The following is a 20422-nucleotide window of genomic DNA, read 5'->3' on the forward strand; positions in this document are numbered from 1 at the left end:
TTCAACATTTTTTCTTTTCTTTTATGTCATTTGGCTTCATTATTTTTGTGCTCTTTAAAAACACTTTACTTATTTAATTGTCTCCACCTTTTGGTAAAAAATCTAAAATTATGGAAAATTAGCAAAAATTCAAAAAACTAAATTTTTTAAAATTCAACATTTTTCCTTCTTTTTTATGGCATTCAGCTTCATTATTTTTGTGCTCTTCAAAAACAGTTTACTTATTTAATAGTCTCTACCCTTTGGTAAAAAATTTAAAATTATTAAAAATTACCAAAAATTCGAAAAACCGAATTTCTTAAAATTCAACATTTTTTCTTCTTTTCTATGGCATTTAGCTTTATTATTTTTGTGCTCTTCAAAAATACTTTAGGTACTTATTTAATAGTCTCCAACCTTTGGTAAAAAATAAAAAATTATTAAAAATTACCAAAAATTCAAAAAACCGAATTTCCTAAAATTCAACATTTTTTCTTTTCTTTTATGTCATTTGGCTTCATTATTTTTGAGCTCTTCAAAAACACTTTACTTATTTAATAGTCTCCACCCTTTGGTAAAAAATAAAAAATTATCAAAAATTCGAAAAACCAAATTTTTTAAAATGCAACATTTTTTCTTCTTTTTTATGTCATTTAGCTTCATTATTTTTGTGCTCTTCAAAAATACTTTACTTATATAATAGTCTCCACCCTTTGGTAAAAAATCTAAAATTGTCAAAATTGCGATCCCTGAAATATTTAATCATCATTATTATTATCATTTCCCCACTACAATTAAGAGTTTCAAGAAATTTAAATTTAAAAACTTTTAAAATTCAATTATTTATAAAAATTGCGTACGCAACTATTTTAAAGTTCAACTACTTTTTGAATTTTTAAGTATAATGATTCATGAAATAATTTATAAATTATTATTTTGTGGAAATTTTTGGAGAATACAATTATTTAAAATAAATTTAATTTCATATTCTATAAAGTTCTATCATAATTTAATTTTTTAATAAATTTAGATAAAATTTTAATTTATAAATTATTTTGTGAATAATTTTATTATAAACTAAAAAAATAATTTAATTTTGAAAGATTAGCGACCGAAATATCAAAAAAAGAATTCAAGAAGAATGAAATGTTTTTAAAATTTTCAAAAGTTACTGATCACCAAAAGCTACATTTTTTTTATCAATTTTAGAAATTTAATACTTTTTCCAGTACTTTTGACAAAATTCCCTGATTGTCAGACCAATTTTACTCTTTTTGACTTTTCCCTGATTTTCCTGATCTGTGGCAACCCTGAATAAATTCTGTATTAAAAGCAGAAATTATATTCATACAAGGAAATTAAAATTCAAATACTCACTCATACAGCATTGCAGAATTAAAATATTTTGTCGTCAATTCATCAATTACATAGTTCCAAAATTAATTACTACCGTTTGGTGTTGAAAATTTCTCATTTAGAAAATAGAGGCCACATCTAAAAAAACAGATAAATAATTAATAATCTTTACTAAGAGATATAATAAACACAAAGAAATTAAAATTTAAAACAAGCTGCCTTACAGTATTTGCACATTTTCTCCTCCGTTCATCAAATATTTCCAAAATTGATAATTTCTGAGGCAGCGAATAGCGAGGACAATCTAAAAAAAGCAAAAAATTAACAATCTGTATTAGAAGAAATAATAAATACAAAAAATATATACAAAGAAAATATACAAAAAAAACTCTACAAAAAGCAAAAAAAAATTCTGGAAAAAAATTTTTATTATCGAAAAAAATCGCATTTTGTTTCAAGACATTTCCCGCAACAAACTTGTACTCCCGCGACTGGAAATATATTACGACACTTAAAAAAGTTGTCTTTTCAATGGTTTTAATATCCTCTCTTGAGAGCACATTTCCAACACTTCTTCTTTTTTTTCCTCTCCTTCTTTTTTTATATAATCCACCTTTAAAACGATGTGATCTCACACCATTCGATACAAGAGGATGAGTTTTAAAAAAAAGGAAGAAAAAATTTTTTTTGTTTTCCTTTTTTTCGTACTTGATCCTTTAAAATCGCCAAGTTATCGCGGTCGTTTAATGACGAAGATCGTCCAATCCTGTGGCAGCATAATACTTATACAAACATAGAATATTCTTTTTCTCGTATATATATATAGAGAAAGAGAGGCCGGTATGTATTATTTCCACCACCGCGCTCGCGTACTCCCCCGCAAAATCATAATCTGATCTTGTATTAAGGATCCTCTTCCCCCTTTCACTGTCCTCCTTCCCTCCCCCTTTCCTCCTCTTTCCGATTCCCCTATTTTTATGCAGATCAGAAGCGAAGTGCCCTGAGGTGGGAAGCTGTGCTATAAACGCTTTATAATCTCCGTCCGCTTGTAGAGCAGCTGGTTTCAAAACTGACTCGTATATCACGAACTGCTAAAACTTCGATTTAGATTTAATTGACGAGCTCTTCGTGGAATAACATCCAGAGCTCTTAGATACATTATTTTACACTTTGTCGAGAGGCAATCATAAAAAAATACACTACTTTTCGATTAACCAGAGCAGAAGAAATTTTTATACAGTCTGAAGAATTTTTTGGCATTTTGCTATATTTTATACTAGTTTTCAAAATATTGTTGAATGTTGAATATTGTTTAATTAATGTTAAAGAAAATAATATTAAACTAGTAAACCAGAGTTGTTTGAACTTTAATTTAGATAATTTCTTGTGATGTTCTTCAAAAATAAAGATTGCATTCAGGGTGGCCACAAGAATTTGATTTCGTTTTTCCCTGATTTTTTCCTAATTTCCAGATAGAATTTTCAATTTTTACCTCACAATAAAGTATTTCAAAATTATTTTTAAGATTTCAATTCAATTATTTTCTAGAATTTTTAACTACATACAATTTTTTTACTAAATCCATTATGTTTAACAGCATGTGATTGTTACAGAATTCAATGTTAATTTTTTCGACCACTTTTCTCTTAAAATATTAAATAAATTAAGCTAATTTTTTGTGAATAACTCTAAAATATCATAAAGAAGGGCAGTGATGTGAAAAAGTTTTAATATTTTTAAAATTATTTATTAAAAAATAACTTTAAAATTATCAGTTCTCAAAATCACTTTTAATCAATTTCTCGTCTTTTCCGATTTCAAAGTATTTTTTTATAATTTATTTTAGAATTATTAAAACTTTTGCACATTACTGCTCTTCTTTATTATATTTTAGAATTATTCACAAAAAACTAGCTTAATTTATTTAATATTTTAAGAGAAAAGTGGTCGAAAAAATTAACATTGATTTCTGTAACAGTCACATGCTGTTAATTGAAAATATTCTATGAGAATTCAATTATTCAAAGATAAAAAAATGTTCACCTAAAATATTTTAGAAATCCACTTACTTACAATTAAATTTTACAAAATTTCAATTATTTAAAAATTTGTCAATTAAAAATGAATATTCAAAAATTTCAATTAATTTCGAAAAAATATGATTTACATAAAATTTTGCAAAAATAAAATTTTCAAATTTTTCAATCTTTTTGGATTTTTTCTAAAATCCTTTACTATAATTCTTCTAAAATTCAATTATTTTTTTCGAATTTTTAACTAAAATTCTTCTCTAAATCAATTATTTTTAATAATTTTTAAGAAAGTTCTTTGAGAATTCAATTAATAAAAAGAAAAAAAAAGTTCACCCAAAATATTTTTGAAATACACTTATTTAGAATTTAATTTCTAGAAATTTCTCCTATTCTTCTAATATTCTATTATTTTCTCAAATTTTTAATTGAAATTCTTTTCTAAATTTGTTATTTTTAATAATTTTCAAAAAGTTTTTTGTGAATTTTACTAAAGGGCATTTTTTTGTAAGCCCGTATACATTTACTAAATAAATAAATAAATAAATTCAATTGTTGAGAGATAAAAAAAAATTTTCAACTAAAATATTTCTGAAATCAATTTACAATTCAATTTTGCAAAATTTCAACTACTTGAAAATTTTTCAATTAAATTCGAATATTCAAAAATTAAATTACAAAGAATTTGATATAAAATTTGTCAAAAAAATTAAATTTTTATAATTTTTTATTAAAACTATTTAAAATTGAAATTTTCTAATCTTTCAATTCGAAATCTCTTTGAATAATTTCTAGAAATTTTTCCTACTAGTCTTCTAAAATTCAATTATTATCTCGAATTTTTAATTGAAATTCTTTTCTAAATCAATTATTTTTAATAATTTTCTGAGATTTTTACGAAAATTCGAAAATTTTTCAATTAAATGTATGAAATTTGACTAATTTAGTAAAAATTGAATACAAATTTTTCAAAAAACTAATTTCTTCAGAATTTTTAATTCAATTAAATATTGAATTTTAAATTCAATGTTCAAAACTTTAAATTCAATGTTTTTAAATTTCAATTTGAAACTTTTGGAAATTCAATTATTTATTTCCTGATTTTCCTGATCTGTGTCAATTCTGACGTTTTTTAATTTAGCGTTAAATATTAAAAATTAGGAAAAATACCTTCAGTGAAATATTTCACTCCGTTTCCCAAGAATTCTGGTTAATTCTTCAACATTTCAACGAAGTTTTAACATTTCTTTTTCCGAAAATTCAGATAATGGAGGCAAGGACACAATCTTTCATCTGATTTGCAGCATTTTTTTCACTAGTAGCACCAGAACCGCAAAGATCTAGAAAAACCAAAAATAGAGAGTAAATAAGAGCAAATTCAACACAATTCTCATTAGAACTCAACTGAAATATAAAATATTTAAAACTTTACTTGTAAAATATTCTATGCCAAAAATTCAATTTCATTTTCTAAACGGGAAATTCTAACAATAAATATCAAAAGTAATCAACTCCATTCCGATTACATTTTTATGGCAGCATAATTTTATTTTTCAAATAGCTCGAAGAAACAAAGCCTTGAAACTGTCACAAGCGATAATTGGTACGGATCATTTCAGAGTATAGTTTATGAAAATACTGTGTGAGAACCAATTACCTCTTTGAAGAAGAGGAAGAAGAAGAAAAAGAAGAAAGAAAATTGCGAGGCAGAGATCAGAAAAAAAAAGAAAATTAGGCATTTAAAAACCCGCGAAAACAATGTGGAGACGCCCTCACCAGTAAATTTTCCTGGGTGCACTTTGCGAATAATGAAATGAGTTCACGACCGTTAAGGATAGAAGGCTCGCGATAAATAAACGCGGACATCACTTAACGATAAATTCAACGACCCTGGGTCTGACGCGGAGGGACGATGGTTAACCGACATGCAAGGATTCACTTCTTTGGACAATGCATTACAGAACCGAAAGTAATACTCTTTCTCTCATTTCCCCCTTCATTTTGAGGGTGAAGAATTATTCATGGATAATTGCTTTAATATTTTAAAATAGCCTAAACATTGCCATAGTGCACTAATTCGTCTTTATATGTATAAGCACATTAAAAAAAACCTAACTCACAATTGCACAGGTGTAAGTTAAATAAAAGTTTGCAAACAACCCTTCTTTTCACAATCAAGTCCCTGGAACTACGAGTTTACAAACCAAGCACCGTCTGACGGTAATTTACATATTAAGCACGTAGTATAAGTGATGTTAGACAGTTTGGAGCCTAAGTGAAAAATACTTGTACAGCTTTTTTAATACTTCATTCTTTAAACAACTTTAATGGAGTGGAGTTAAATCATCAATTATTTCGTACAATTTGAAAATTTGCCAATTTTCGTTAAAAATTCTCCGCAATATAGATTTTGTTTTCTTATTTAAATTAAGTTTCTTCGAAATTCTTTCTTCATTAAAATTTAATTCGAATTCAATGAAATTTTCTTCATTAATTTAATTCGAATTCTTCGAAATTCACTTCATTAATTTAATTCGAATTCTACAAAATTCTCTTCATTAATTTTATTTGATTGTTAAATAAAATAGAAATGTGTTACATAAAAATATTTAAATACCCATTATTTATTTTTTAACAGGAATTTAAATTTTTTAAATTTAAATTTCAAAGATTCTGAAAAATTCAATTATTTCCAAAAATTAAACCGAAAATATTGAAAGTAATTAAATTTAAAATAAATTATAATAAAAAAATTCTTAAAAATTAGTTTTTAAAAGAAAATAGATTTTTTAATTACTAATTACTAATTAATAATTTTTAAATATATAATTGAAAAATTGTCAAATAATTAAAAAATTGGCAAATAATTTAAACTTAGTAAAATTTTTCTCAATAATTGAATTTTTTAAAATAATTTTTGGAAAATATTAAAAAATATTTAAGTTTCATTTAAATTTTTGTAAATAATTCTTTTTTTCAAAATTATAAAAATAATTATAACATTTTTAGATAAGTAAATTGGATTTTAGATTATAGATAAATAAAAATATTGAAAAGAATTGAATTTCAGAAAAATATTCTAAAAATTGCTTTTTTAGAATTAAATCTTAATTAGACTTTGTTTGAAGCTAATTTTTATTTTGATTTTTCATTAAAATTTTTAAGAATTTAATTATTTTAAAAATTTGCAATTAAAATTCAACAAAATTTGATTTTTTAAAATTATAATGAACTACTTAAAAGAAATTAATTATTTTTCAAGAAAATTTTAAAGAATTTCAATTATTATTTTTTTTATTTCAATTTAAAAAAAAATCTTAATGCAATTATTGTTTATTTGAATTTTCGGAAATAGATAATTGAAAATATTGAAAATAATTAAAATATAAAAAATATTAGTAGAAATATTCTAAAACTTGGTTTTTTTTAGAATAATTTCTGAATTATACTTTTTTTGAAGCTAATTTCTATTTTGGTTTTTCTTAAAAATTTTAGAGAATAGAATTATTTAAATTAAGTCAATTAAGAATTATTTAAAAAATGTGTAATTAAAATTCTGCAAAATTTAATTTTTGAAAATTGTAATGAAATACTTAAAAAAAATCAATTATTTTAAAGAAAATTTTACAGAATTTCAATTATTATTTTTTATTTCAATTTAAAAAAAATCTTAATGCAATTATTCCCTTTAGATATTTGAATTTTCGGTAATAGATAATTGAAAAAAATTTAATTATAAAAATAATTAGTAAAAACATTCTAAAAATTGGTATTTTTGAATAATTTCTTAAAAATACTTTTTTTGAAACTAATTTTTATTTTTCATTAAAATTTTTGAGAATTGAATTATTTTAAAAATTTGCAATTAAAATTTTTTCTAATTTGATTTTCAAAAATTTTAATAAAATACTTAAAAAATACTCGAAAAAGTCGCATTGTTTGAAAATAAATCGAAAAAATCGCCTTTTTTGAAAATAGTAAAAAGAAATCTAAAAAGTCGAACTATCCGAGGCCTGGAAATATAGAAGAAAATAAAACAAATATAATAAAAGGAAGTAGAAATACAAAAAATAAAAAAGGAATAAAATTCCCTTTCCATTAAAAAATCTTAAAATTCGAATAGATAATAATAGAAAAAAATTAGACTAATTTAAAAAACTAATAAACCTTAAATTATTTCAAGGAATTTAATTTCCACCTTATGGAAAAGTTGAAAAGAGCAATCGCTTCTAATAAAATCACTTTAGTCGCATCCAAAGGTGCTCAAATTCAATTTTGACTCGAGATTTTTTTTCATTAAAATCCTGGTGAGACGTTAGATTACATATATATATATATATATATATATCTATAGGACTTTCGATTCTATATGGAAAAACTCTTCTATTGTTTTTTTTCTTGCCAGGGGAATGATTCCGAGTGGAAAATCGTCCGATAGATTTCGGGGATACTTTTCGGGAGAGTGGTAAAACGGTAATGCTCAATGGTTAGAATTCCAAAGTCTTTCTTCCTCTCTCAAACAAACACACGCATCAAATGAGAAAAAAATTTTTTTTTTCCCTGTGTTGAAAAATACATGTTTGCAATCTTTGTAATGTGTGTTTGCAATTTTTTTCTCTGTGTGTTAAGACAAGGCTATAAGGGTGATTACATACATAAAGAAACTACTTTCACGTATACGTAACTGGAACGCGCCCTTCTTATACTTTCTCTCTCTCTCTCTCTCCTCGAGGGTAGTTGGCGTAGCCATTAATTCATCTACTCGTTGATTGCCTAACCCCGAACCCCCGACAACACCGTCAAGGTCTTTGCGAGCTTCTCCGCACTTTTCTAATTAATTTCTAACTGAAGGTCTTTCAGATATCCCGTTGTGCCTGATACCCGCCCTTAATACCACATTTTTAATTCTTTTATAACATTTTAACACAATAAGAGCAATTTTCCTCTTATTTTTCTCAAAATAAAATTTACTTTCTCGTGTCTCGAGTTTTTAATCCTAAAAATTTTTCTCCTATTTCTCTTCAAATAGGATTAGAAAATCTAAAATAATTTTACTTCCTTTATTTTTGGGATTAAAAACTGAAAGTACATAAAATTACTAAAACAGGGTTGCGACAAAAATTTAATTCTGTTTTTCCCTCATTTCCAGAGCGAGAATTTTGACATTTAGAATATTCCGATTATTATTTTTCCTTGGGAACTAAGATTTTCAAAAATATCAAATTTAAACCTTTTTGAAATTCAATAACTAATAAGAATATTATTATAAAACATGAAGAAGTCAATCACTCCGAGTCTAATAAATTATTATTTTACATAAAAACGTTGTTACTCTAACTTCTTCGAAATTATTTTCATCATTTAAATTCAATTAACGTTTTCTAAAATTTTTAACTACAATTTTTCTTTAAATTAATTATTATAGTTAAAAGTACGAAAAATTTATAATTCCAAAAATTTAAATTTGAAACCTTTTCAAAAATTAATTATTTCTAAAAATTAATGCTTTTAATATTAAAATTATTATTCAAAATTTTAATCGAAATTCATTTTGAAATAAATTTTTATTCGAAAATTCTACGAGAATTCAATTATTCAAATACAAAACTAAATAATTTATTGAATAGTTGAATGTTTCTTAAAATTAAATTTTCATGAAGAATTTTATTAACAACTTTTCAAAATAATTAATTTCTTTTAAAGAATTTAATTTAATTTTACAGAAATTTATTGAATTATATAATTTTATCACAATTTTCGAAAATAATTGAAAACTTTTGAAGAATTTTATTAAACTTTTTAAAAATAATTGTCTTCTTGAGAAGAATTTTAGAACCTATTTATAAAAATAACTTAATTCTTGACGAGAATTTTTCAAAAATTTTGATAATTTAATTTCTGCAAAATATTTTATTACTTTTCAAAAGAATTGAATTCTCGCAATCAATTTTGTTATTTATCAAACTAATTGAATTTTCAAAAAGAATTTTATTAAAATTCCTTAAAATAATTGATTTTTTGGGAAGAATTTTGTTGTTTATCAAGAAAATTGAATTCTTTTGCAGAATTGAGGCTCCGGATCTTAAAAGGGCACTTTCCGCATAGACTTTACAAGGTAAAAGTGCCCTTTTAAGATCCGGAGCCTCAATTACTCAAAAAAATGTTGAAAATAATTGATTTTCTGCGAAGAATTAAAAGTTTTTTTATGGAAATATTTGAATTATTGCAAAGAATTTTATTATTTTATTGAATAATTTAATGTTTCTTAAAATTGAATTCTTTTATCAATATCTAATAAAATTTTTAAGAATAATTGCGATATTAATTAATCTGCGTTAAAATTAATTGAATTCCTAAATGAAATTTTATTTTATTTATAAAAATAATTGAATGTTTTCGTAGAATTGTATCAAAAAATTTTGTCAATAATTAAATTTTTTAATAAATTTTATGAAAATAGTAAATATTGAAAATTATTTAATTGCGAAAAATAATTGAAACTAATTGAATTTTTGCAAAAAAATTATTTAAAATTTTTAGAAATAATTGAATTTTTGGCGAAAGATTATTCTATTTTTAAAAATAATTGAATTCTTGACGAGATATTCGTTAAAATTTTAAAAAATAATTGAATATCCCCGAAGAATTTTATTACTTTTGAAAATAATTGAATTATTCTGATGAATATTATTATTTGTGAAAATAATTGAATTTTCCAAAGATTTTTATTTAAATTCCTAAAAATAATTGGATTTATGTGAAGAATTTTGTTACTTACCAAGATAACTGCGTTAAAACTTTTGAAATAATTGAACAATATTCAAAAATCCATTGTGGTCGTAGAAATAGAAAAAGAAATTTTTTCCAGTACTTTTTATAAAAATTCCTGATTTTTCCCTGGCTAATTCTACTTTCCTTGACCTTTTCCTGAATTCCCTGATTTTCCTGACCTGTGGCAACCCTGTGAAAATAAACAAACAAAATTAATATAAACAATTTAGACAAATATAAAAAATGTAAAAATCGATTTTCGAAAAGCTTTCCCTCTTGGAATCATAATGCATATAAGAGAATATTTATTATCAAGCTGGATCGAAATTATAAAGACTATATTTTTTGTACTGTGTGTGTAAGGTAGTTATTTATAAATGTCTAAAAACTATAACAGAGGGAGAGGCGCGCATGATTTTTTTTTTTTATAATTTCCGGTAGATCATTATCGACATTATCGCACACAGGACAAGTGGGTATATCGATATAAACCGAATAATATCAGTCATAAAGTCGTCGAGGGAACGTCATCCGTGACTGATCTTGATTTAGTCACCGGTAAAGCCGTCTATATGCATATATATGTATACACGTGTTTATGGTGGTGCATACAACGCCTCAGGCTCTAAGGATACTTGATTTTGCATATCTCGTCCGCGAGAACGATAATAATGCTAGAAAGCCGATAGCAACAATCTTTTTCTTTCTATATAGAAGAAACTTAACAGACATGAATAATAATTAGTATACTCTCTCTCTTACTTATTACATAATTGCACATACGTCCAAACGCACCTATTGGAGAAAAATTCCTGATTACATGTAATATATATTCGTATATATATACGTATAACTTGTACGAGCAATATTATAACGCTTCGAGCTAAATTAATTATGTTGCATTAAACGATTTACAAATCAATCAGAAATGCTAAATTATAAACCAAAAGTATATCAAGATTATATTGTAGGTAAAAACAACATTCATTTTTTGATAACACAAAAAATTAAATTTGTTTTTTCTTATGTCTTTTTCCTGATCTTCAGACAGAATTTTGACTTCATCCCTAACCCTGAAGAATATTCTGATTCACTCTAAAAATTATTAGATACTCAAAAAAAAATTCTATTACATTTATTTAAGAATTTCTTTAATTGTAAAATTATTCAAAAACATCAATAACTTCTTTTTTAAATAAATATTTAGATAATCATTATTATTTTTCGATAGAAACTAAGATTTTCAAAAAATTCAAATTCAAACCTTTTTGAAATTCAAAAACTGATGAATATTATTAGAAAACATGAAGACATCGATCACTCCGAGTCTTTGACGATTTCTTCAAAAAATTTAAATTTTAATTTAAAGATAAAAAATTTAAATTTACATAAAATTTTTCAAAAAAAAAAAAAAATATTTACAAAAATTTTCATAAATAATAAAATACTTCACAAGATTTCAATTATTTTTAAAAAATATAATAAAATTCGTTGCAAGAATTCAATTATTTTCATAAATAATAAAACTCTTCACAAGATTTCAATTATTTTTAAAAAATGTAATAAAATTCGTTGCAAGAATTCAATTATTTGCTTAAATAATAAAATTCTTTACATGATTTTAATTTTTTTTTTATACAATTTTTAATGAATTTCTCGAAAAATGTAATTATTTTAAAGAAGTATTGAAAAATTTCTGCAAGAATTCAATTAATTTTTACAAATAATTAAATTCTTCGCTGAAATTCATATATTTTTAAATTCTACCTACTATTTTAATAAAATTTCTTAAAAGAATTCAATTATTTTTAAAGAATGTAATAAAATTCGTTGCAAAAATTCAATTATTTTTATAAATCCTGATAAAATACTTTACTGGATTTCAATTCAAAAAATCATAAAATTTTTCACAGGATTTCAATTATTTTTAGTATAATTTTAAGTAAATTCTTCGAAAAATGTAACTCCTATTTTCAAAAATTTTATTAAAATTCTTCGAAAGAATTCAATTATTAATTATTTTTAATAAGTTTTGAAAAAATTCTTTGAGAATTTTCAAATCCATTTGTTTACAATTCAGTTTTATGAAATTTCGATTATTCAGAAATTTTTCAATTAAATATATATTAAAAAATAAAAATTTTAAATAATTTCAAAAGAATTTCAATTAAACTTTTACAAGAAAAATTATAGATCTACAACAATGTTAATTAAAAGTAGGAAAAATTCAATTTTGCAAAGATTTTAATTTGAAACCTTTTCAAAATTCAATTATTTCTAAAAATTCAAGCTATAATGCATTTAATATTCAATTATTATTTAAAATTTTCACTGAAATTCATTATTAAAATCAATTTTAAATAAAAGTACTACGAGAATTCAAATATTTAAATACAAATATAAATAATTTAAAATTGAATTTTTAAATAATTGAATTTATTGGACGATTTTTAATAAAATTTCTAAGAATAATGATATTTTTTTAGAAATTCGATTAAAATTGTATTTAAAATAATTGAAATTTTGCGATAAGTTTTATAATTTATGAAAATAATTGAATTCCTGCAAAGAATTTTATTATTTATGAAAATAATTGAATTCTTAAAAAGAATTTAAATATTTATGAAAATAATTAAATCATTGTAAAGAATTTTTTTAATATTAATTTAAAAAATATATTTTTATCAAAAAAACGTTTTCCAATTTTTTTTAAGTAATTGAATTCTTATGAAATTTTTAATATTTATGAAAATTTAAATGTTTACGTAGAATTTTATAAATTTTTTTTTATTTGAATTCTTTTAGGAAATTTTATTTAAATAATAGATATTGGAAATTATTGAATTGAGGAAAATTTTTGAAAATAATTGAAATATTGACAAGAACATTATTAAAATTTTTTTAAATAATTTAATTGTTTTGACGAATTTTTATTAACATTTTAGAAAATAATTAAATTCTTTCGAGAAATTGAAAAACCATTGGATTTAGAGCAAGAATTTTATTATTTTTATGAAAATTTAATTGAATTGTTTAAAAGAATATTATTGATATTTTTAAAAATAATTGAAATATTTTTAGGAATTTAATTATAAATATATTGAAAATAATTAAACTTTTATAAAACATTTTGTCAAAATTTTTGAAAATAATTTAATTCTTTCGAGTAATTTTACTAAAATTGTATTGAAAATTATTTATTTTTACGAAGAATTTTATTATTATTATGAAAATAATTATTGTACTAAACACAATTGAATTCTTTCAAAAAAAATTATTAATCTTTGTGAAAATAATTGAATTCTTGTGAAGAATTTTATTTTTTTCAAAAAACAATTTAATTGTTCGGAAGGATTTAAATAATTAAAATTTGTATTAAAAATAATTGAATTCATTCGAGAAAATTTATTGAAATTATTTTGATAAATATTGAATTCCTAGGAAGATTTTTAATATTTTTTTGAAAATAATTGACATCTTGCGAAGAATTTTATTAAAATAGTAGCCATAGAAAATCATTGAATATTGACAAGATTTTTTGAAAATAATTAAATTTCGGCGAAGAATTTTGTTATTTATAAAAATAATTGAATTCTTAACGATAATTTTTCGAAAATTTTGAAAAATAATTAAATTTCCGCAAAGAATTTTAATATTTAAGAAGATAATTGAATTCTTTTGCAGAATTGCGTTAAAATTTTTGAATTAATATTAAATATATATTAAAAAGTTCTCAACCAATTTCAACAAAATTGAAATTAAATTTCCCAAAACAGTTAGTTCTCCAAAATTACTAATTAAAATTATGAAAAATACAGATTTTCCAAATATTTGAATTTCAAACCTTTTCAAAATTCAAAGTTTTTAATTAAAATTCTTCTATAAATTTATTATTTTTAATAATTAATTAAATATTTATTTAAAAATTTCACTAGTTTCAGAAGAATTTGAATTATTAACATTTTTCAAAAAACTAATTTTTTTTTAAATTTCTATAATTAAATTCATTCAGAATTGAAATTTTCTGAAATTTTAAATTGAAACCGTTTGAAATTCATTTATTTATGAAAATCTTAAGGGAAACTCTTAAAATTCAATAATTTATGAAATATTTAAGTAAAATAATTCATCAAATAATTTATGAGTAATAATTTTATGTAATAATTGTATGACTTTGAGAATTAAGTTATTTAAAATAGAACATTGTTAGAAATTGAAAAAATTTAAGATTTTGTATTAGAATTCGTGGTAATTTTACAGTTTATGAGTCAAACAAAAAAGATACCAAAATTCAGAATTTTTCTCATGAATTCTAAAAATTTAATTTCTTTCCAGTACTTTTAATGAAATTCCCTGACTTTTCCCTGAATTTCCTATGACCTGTGGCAACTCTGGTATTCTAATTTTAAATCCAACATTTAATAATGAAAAAAAGAGGAACTTACGTCATTATTTTCATTCCTTCTTGAATCTCTCGAATCTTTATCCGTTCGTTGAAACAATTTGGAGTGTACATATTGTAGTAAAGGGTTTTTTTCCATTCCATTGTTGAAAGCGTCGAAACTCCGCAGTGATATCTATCGAACATATATAGAATTCAGTGGTTCTTGAAGATCCTTACGGATAGAACAATGTAAAGGGTGCCTCTGGTAGTATATAAGCGATGATCCGAGTTAGCGGCTTTGGGTTTCAAATGCGAACGGGTTTCTCTTTTTTCTTTCTGAAGAGTATAAACCCGGGTAAACAAAAGGTATCCAACCGGGACGTATCTAAAAGCTGCAACAAATTTTTACATTTTTTTTTTATACCAGGTTAAGTGCCATTATGCTGGTATGGGCATAGACTATAAGCTGTACGGTGGTGGTCGTAATAAAGCGAAATGCTTAGCGATGGTGGGCAGACATTGGGTTATTGTAATGCAAATGTATCTAATCGGTCGAGCCAACCGACCATATGTCCGTTGTCGTGTACATATTATACATACTAGTCGTATAGTCGATTTCGATTGGTACAACCAACCCCGTATATATATGGTGAAAACTCTTGCCGCCGCACATCATCAGAATAACACGTCCGTGTTACGTTATGTTGAATCGAAGAGCACGCTAACCTAACCATTAAACCATTATTGCGTACTAATGACGATCGCGGACACGCTTAGTTAAGCATTATGTTATTTCGAACTCTCTCGTTCCCCTATTAGACTTGTGTGCTGTTCCAAATCTGGGAGCGGTGCGGTGGGACGAACCATCATGAATCGGAGACAAAAAAAAAATGAATATACTCCGATTACCCTTCTGTTCTGCAAATGAAAACGTGTAATTAACATCTGATTTTCAATTTTATTTTTACAAGGTTGCCACAAAAATTTAATTTTGTTTTTTCCTGATTTCCAAACAAAATTTTGACTTTTTCCCTGACCCTTAAAAATATTGTGATTCACTCTAAAAATTATTAGGTATAATTCATTCAGAGTAAACTAATTTTTTAAAAACTATTTGTCCGAATGTTTTCGTTTTATTCTCCTTCACAAAAATTACCATTTCTCGGACGTAAAAGATTGAATAATAATGTACTATTATATTTATTTACGAATTACTTTAATATTGTAAAATTATTAAAAAACATCAAAATAACTTCTTTTTTAAATAAATATTTAATCATTATTATTTTTTCATAACAATTAAGATTTTCAAAAATTTCAAATTCATACCTTTTTGAAACTCAAAAACTAATGAATATTATTATAAAACACGAAGAAATCTATCACTCCGAGTCAAAGACTCGGAGTGATAGATTTCTTCGTGTTTTATAATAATTTAAAATTTCACAAATTAAAAAAAATCAAATTACTTACAAAAATTCTAATAAAATCCTTCGCAAGAATTCAATTATTCTTGCAAAAAATAAATTTTTTCCCATGAATTCAATAATTTAAAAATAAATTTAATAAAGTTCATTGCAAGAATTCAATTATTTTCATAAATAATAAAATTATTCATAGAATTTCAATTATTTTTTATACAATTTTTAATTAATTTATGGAAGAATGTAATTATTTTCAAAAAAAGTATTGGAAAATTTTTGCAAGAATTCAATTACTTTTTACAAATAATTAAATTCTTCGCTGAAATTCAAATATTTTCAAAATCTACTATTTACATAAAATTTTTCATATGAATTAAATAATTTAAAAAAATTTAATGAACTTCCTGGTAAGAATTCAATTATTTTCATAAATAATAAAATTTTTCACAGGATTTCAATTATTTTTTATACAATTTTAAAAGAATTTCTCGAAAAATGTAATTATTTTGAAAAAGTATTGGAAAATTTTTGCAAGAATTCAATTACTTTTCAAAAATGATTAAATTCTTCGCTGAAATTCAAATATTTTTAAAATCAACTATTTAAATAAAATTTCTGAAATGAATTTAATTATTTTTAAAAAATTAATGAACTTCCTGGTAAGAATTCAATTATTTTTATGAATAATAAAATTTTTCACTGGATTTCAATTATTTTTTATACAATTTTAAATGAATTTCTCGAAAAAATGTAATTATTTTCAAGAAGTATTGGAAAATTTTTTGCAAGAATTCAATTATTTTTATAAAAAATAAAATTTTTCACATGAATTCAATTATTTAAAAAAATTTAATGAACTTCGTTGCAAGAATTCAATTATTTTCATCAATAATAAAATTCATCACAGGATTTCAATTATTTAAAAAAAGGAATAATATTCGTTGTAAGAATTCAATTATTTTCATTAGTTTATACATTTTTTCACAGGATTTCAAGTATTTTTAATACAATTTTAAATGAATTCCTCGAAAAATGTTATTAATTTCAAAAAGTTTTGAAAAATTTTTTCCAAGAATTCAATTATATTTTACAAATAATGAAGTTGTTCGCTGAAATTCAAATATTTTCAAAATCTACTATTAAAATAAAATTTCTCGAAAGAATTCAATTATTTAAAAAAATCTAATAAAGTTCGGTGCAAGAATTCAATTATTTTCATAAAGAATGAATCGATTATTCGTAAATTCATCAATTAAATATATTATAAGAGAATGAAAACTTCCAATAATTTAAAAAAAAACTCAAATTCTGCAATAATTCAATTATTTAAACACAAATATAAATAATTTATTAAATACCTAATTTAATGTTTCTTAAAATTGAATTCTTATAAAGAATTTTATTAACAAATTTTTAAATAATTGAATTCTTTCGAAGAATTTAATCATCCTGCAATGAGTTTTATTATTTATAAAAATATTTAAGTTCTTGAGAATAGTCTTATTATTTATAAAAATAATTGAATTCCTGCGAAATATTTATTATTTATGAAAATATTTAAATGTTTGCGTAGAATTTTATAAAAATTCTTTTTTATTTGAACTCTTTTAGTAAATTTTATTAAAATAGTAGATATTTTAAAATAATTGAATTAATAAGGGAAATTTTTGAAAATAATTAAAATTTTGCAAAGTATTTTATTAAAATTTTTTAAAAAAATTAAATTTTGGAGAAGAATTTTATTATTTTTTAAGATAATTGAATTTTGCCAAGAATTTTATTACTTTTGAAATTAATTGAATTTCTGCACTCATTTGTAACTTCTCCAAAATTCAATTTTATTTAGTGTTTTAAACTAAAATTCTTCTATAAATCCATAATTTTTAATAATTAATTTAATATACATTAAAAAATTTAACTAAATTGAGAAGAATTTGAATTATTAAAATTTTCCAAAAATTAAAGTTCTTGAAAAATTAAGTTATTTTAAAAAAAATTATTGTCAGAAACAGAAAAAATTGAAAGTTTTATATTAGAATTCGTAGTAATTTCATAGTTTATGAAGCAAACAAAAAAGATACCAAAATTCAGTTCTCTTATGAATTTTAAAATTAAATTTTTTTCCAGTAATACTTTTACTAAAAATCCCTGACTTTTCCCTGACCTCTGTGGCAACCCTGTTTTAATAATTTAAAAATTTCCTATCACAATATACTTTTTTGAAATTAAATTCAAAACTTATTTAAATACCGATTTTTCGGAATTAGACCTAAATAAAAATTCACCATAACTAGTAAAATTAATTTTAGCAAAATTTTACCAATCTAAATTAGTTTTCTGTATATATAGAATTAGAGAGTATCTGTATTGAAAATTAATAAACAAGATTAATGATGCTTGCTCTTAAGAACATATGGACATTAAAATTATGAGTTTGAAAGATGACTAGGAAACAGAAGTATTTTTACATCACGCTCACAAGATGAGAGAAGATAAAGACATTAACCACTTAAAAATTCAAAGACTATGAAGTAAGAGGACAAGAAAGTATTGCGGATTGCGAGTCATTGAAATGTATATATATACATATTCCTCCAGAGGAGAAAGACGAAGTGACGACGTACCGTGGAATTCCAGAGGAATGAAAGATTTATGAAAAAAAAGAGAGAAAGAGAAAATATGAAGAGACTGTGAAAAAGACAAGAAACTATCGTCGAAGTGAGCGCGTTAACGGTTCGCGAACAGCAGTTGGTGCGCGAGAGCGGACATTACCGTCGCCGACGTATATTTAGGACTGATTATTTATGATTACGATTATTCCAGGAGGCTTTCGAGCGCTTTATTGAATGTTTAGCATGTGCTTGGCTACGCTAATTTTGAACGCTTATTAGTATATACAGACTATTTCCCACGGAACTCTTTCTTTCGATTCATAAAGCACAATTGTCGCTAATTTGACAAAAAAAACAAAAATATCATTTGTTTTTAAATTATTAATCGCAATCGAATTAGTCATATATTAATTAATCCAATTGCTATCCAATGTATAATATTTTTTTTTATTTTAATTAATATGCCGCGAATAATTTTTCTTTTAAAATTTAATTTCCATTAAAATAAAAAACTAATTTAAAAGTAAATTGAAAAATTTAATTTTCATTAAAGTAAAAAATTTAATTTTCATTAAATTAAAAAATTTACTTCCCATTGAAGTGAATAAATTAATTTTAATTAAAGATAAGAATTTAATTTTTATTAGTAAAAAATAAAATTTGGATTAATGTGAACAATTTAATTCCAATTGATGTGGAAAATTTAATTTCTATTAAAGAGGAGAATTTAATTTCAATTAAAAAAAAATTTAATTTTAATTAATGTGAAAAATTAATTAATTTTCATTAAAGTAGATAATTTACTTTCCATTGAAGTGAAAAATTTAATTTCCATTAAAGTGAGTAATTTTATTGAAAAGTGAATTGAAAAATTTAATTTTGATTAAAGTGAAAAATTTAATTTTCATTAAAGAAAAAATTCCATTTAAAATTATATTGAAAAATTTAATTTTGATAGATTTAAAAAATTAAATTCCCGCATTGAGGTAAAAAATTTAACTTCCATTAAAGCTAATAATTTAATTTCCACTAAAGTGACAAATTTAATTGAAAAGTGAATTGAAAATTTTAATTTTGATTAATGTGAAAAATTTAATTTCAATTATATAATAAAAATTGTGGTTAAAATATAAAAATTTGATAAATAACTCGTTTTTTATTCTGATAAATTATAAATAATATAGATTAAAAAAAATTATTCATCGGCAATAAATAAAAAAATAAATTACACTTCTGGATAATTCGATTCGAATTGAATTGAAGAAACTTTAATTCAAATAAATATTGGTCTTACCCTCTAGACAACTGGGAAATTGCGAAATGACCCCTCCTCATGCATCCCGAAACACTGAACGTCCTTGAAAGACCTTCTCAAATTACAATACACTTTCTTCTAAATAATTCCAGACTGAAACAAATGTTGGCGATTTAATTAAGATTTGGAAGGCAATAATACAAACTTCAAGGTCAATATAAAATCAAGAACAAAAATTTCTATGAAATCAAATATTTTTCTTACCCATTTCTCTTTGTTTGATTTCACAATAATTATAATTCTCAAAAATGAGATAATTTTATCGATTTCAAGATAATTTTGCAGGATTATTCTCTTTTTCCAAGAGCTCCGTTTCTATCTCTTGGTAAATACCCCAAAAAAAGTATGTTTGTAGATCAATAACTAGCGTAGCGTCTTGAGAATGTTCACCTGAAATAAGAGGAATTCAATTAATATATATAATAAAAAAAAAATAAAGGAAAACAATAAAATAACGAGAAAAATGAACATTTTTCTCTTCTTTTTGAAAACACTGTCGCTAATCGAGAAGAAGAAATTGTTCAATTTCTAAAATTAAAAAAATGACTCAT

The 20422-nt window shown here is 22.8% G+C and overlaps 1 long non-coding RNA gene across 2 annotated transcripts in view; it reads right to left on the reverse strand.

Moving 5' to 3' along the window:
- The window catches only part of LOC122504385, a 167751-nt gene extending 147786 nt beyond the window's left edge, over window positions 1-19965 (reverse strand). Inside the window, exons 1-7 of one of the 2 annotated variants that reach the window (XR_006301827.1) lie at window positions 19851-19959; window positions 15121-15438; window positions 14582-14912; window positions 10144-10326; window positions 4536-4705; window positions 1560-1639; window positions 1357-1473 (exon numbers count right to left, since the gene is read on the reverse strand). This is a non-coding gene — a long non-coding RNA (uncharacterized LOC122504385). Of the gene's footprint in view, window positions 1-1356; window positions 1474-1559; window positions 1640-4535; window positions 4706-10143; window positions 10327-14581; window positions 14913-15120; window positions 15439-19850 lie in introns of both variants that reach the window. The other variant, XR_006301828.1, reaches the window with a different exon arrangement.
- Between the last annotated feature and the right edge of the window lie 457 nt (window positions 19966-20422).

The sequence above is a fragment of the Leptopilina heterotoma genome, unplaced genomic scaffold, assembly GCF_015476425.1.
Source record: "Leptopilina heterotoma isolate Lh14 unplaced genomic scaffold, ASM1547642v1 Lhet_294, whole genome shotgun sequence".
NCBI lineage: Eukaryota > Metazoa > Arthropoda > Insecta > Hymenoptera > Figitidae > Leptopilina > Leptopilina heterotoma.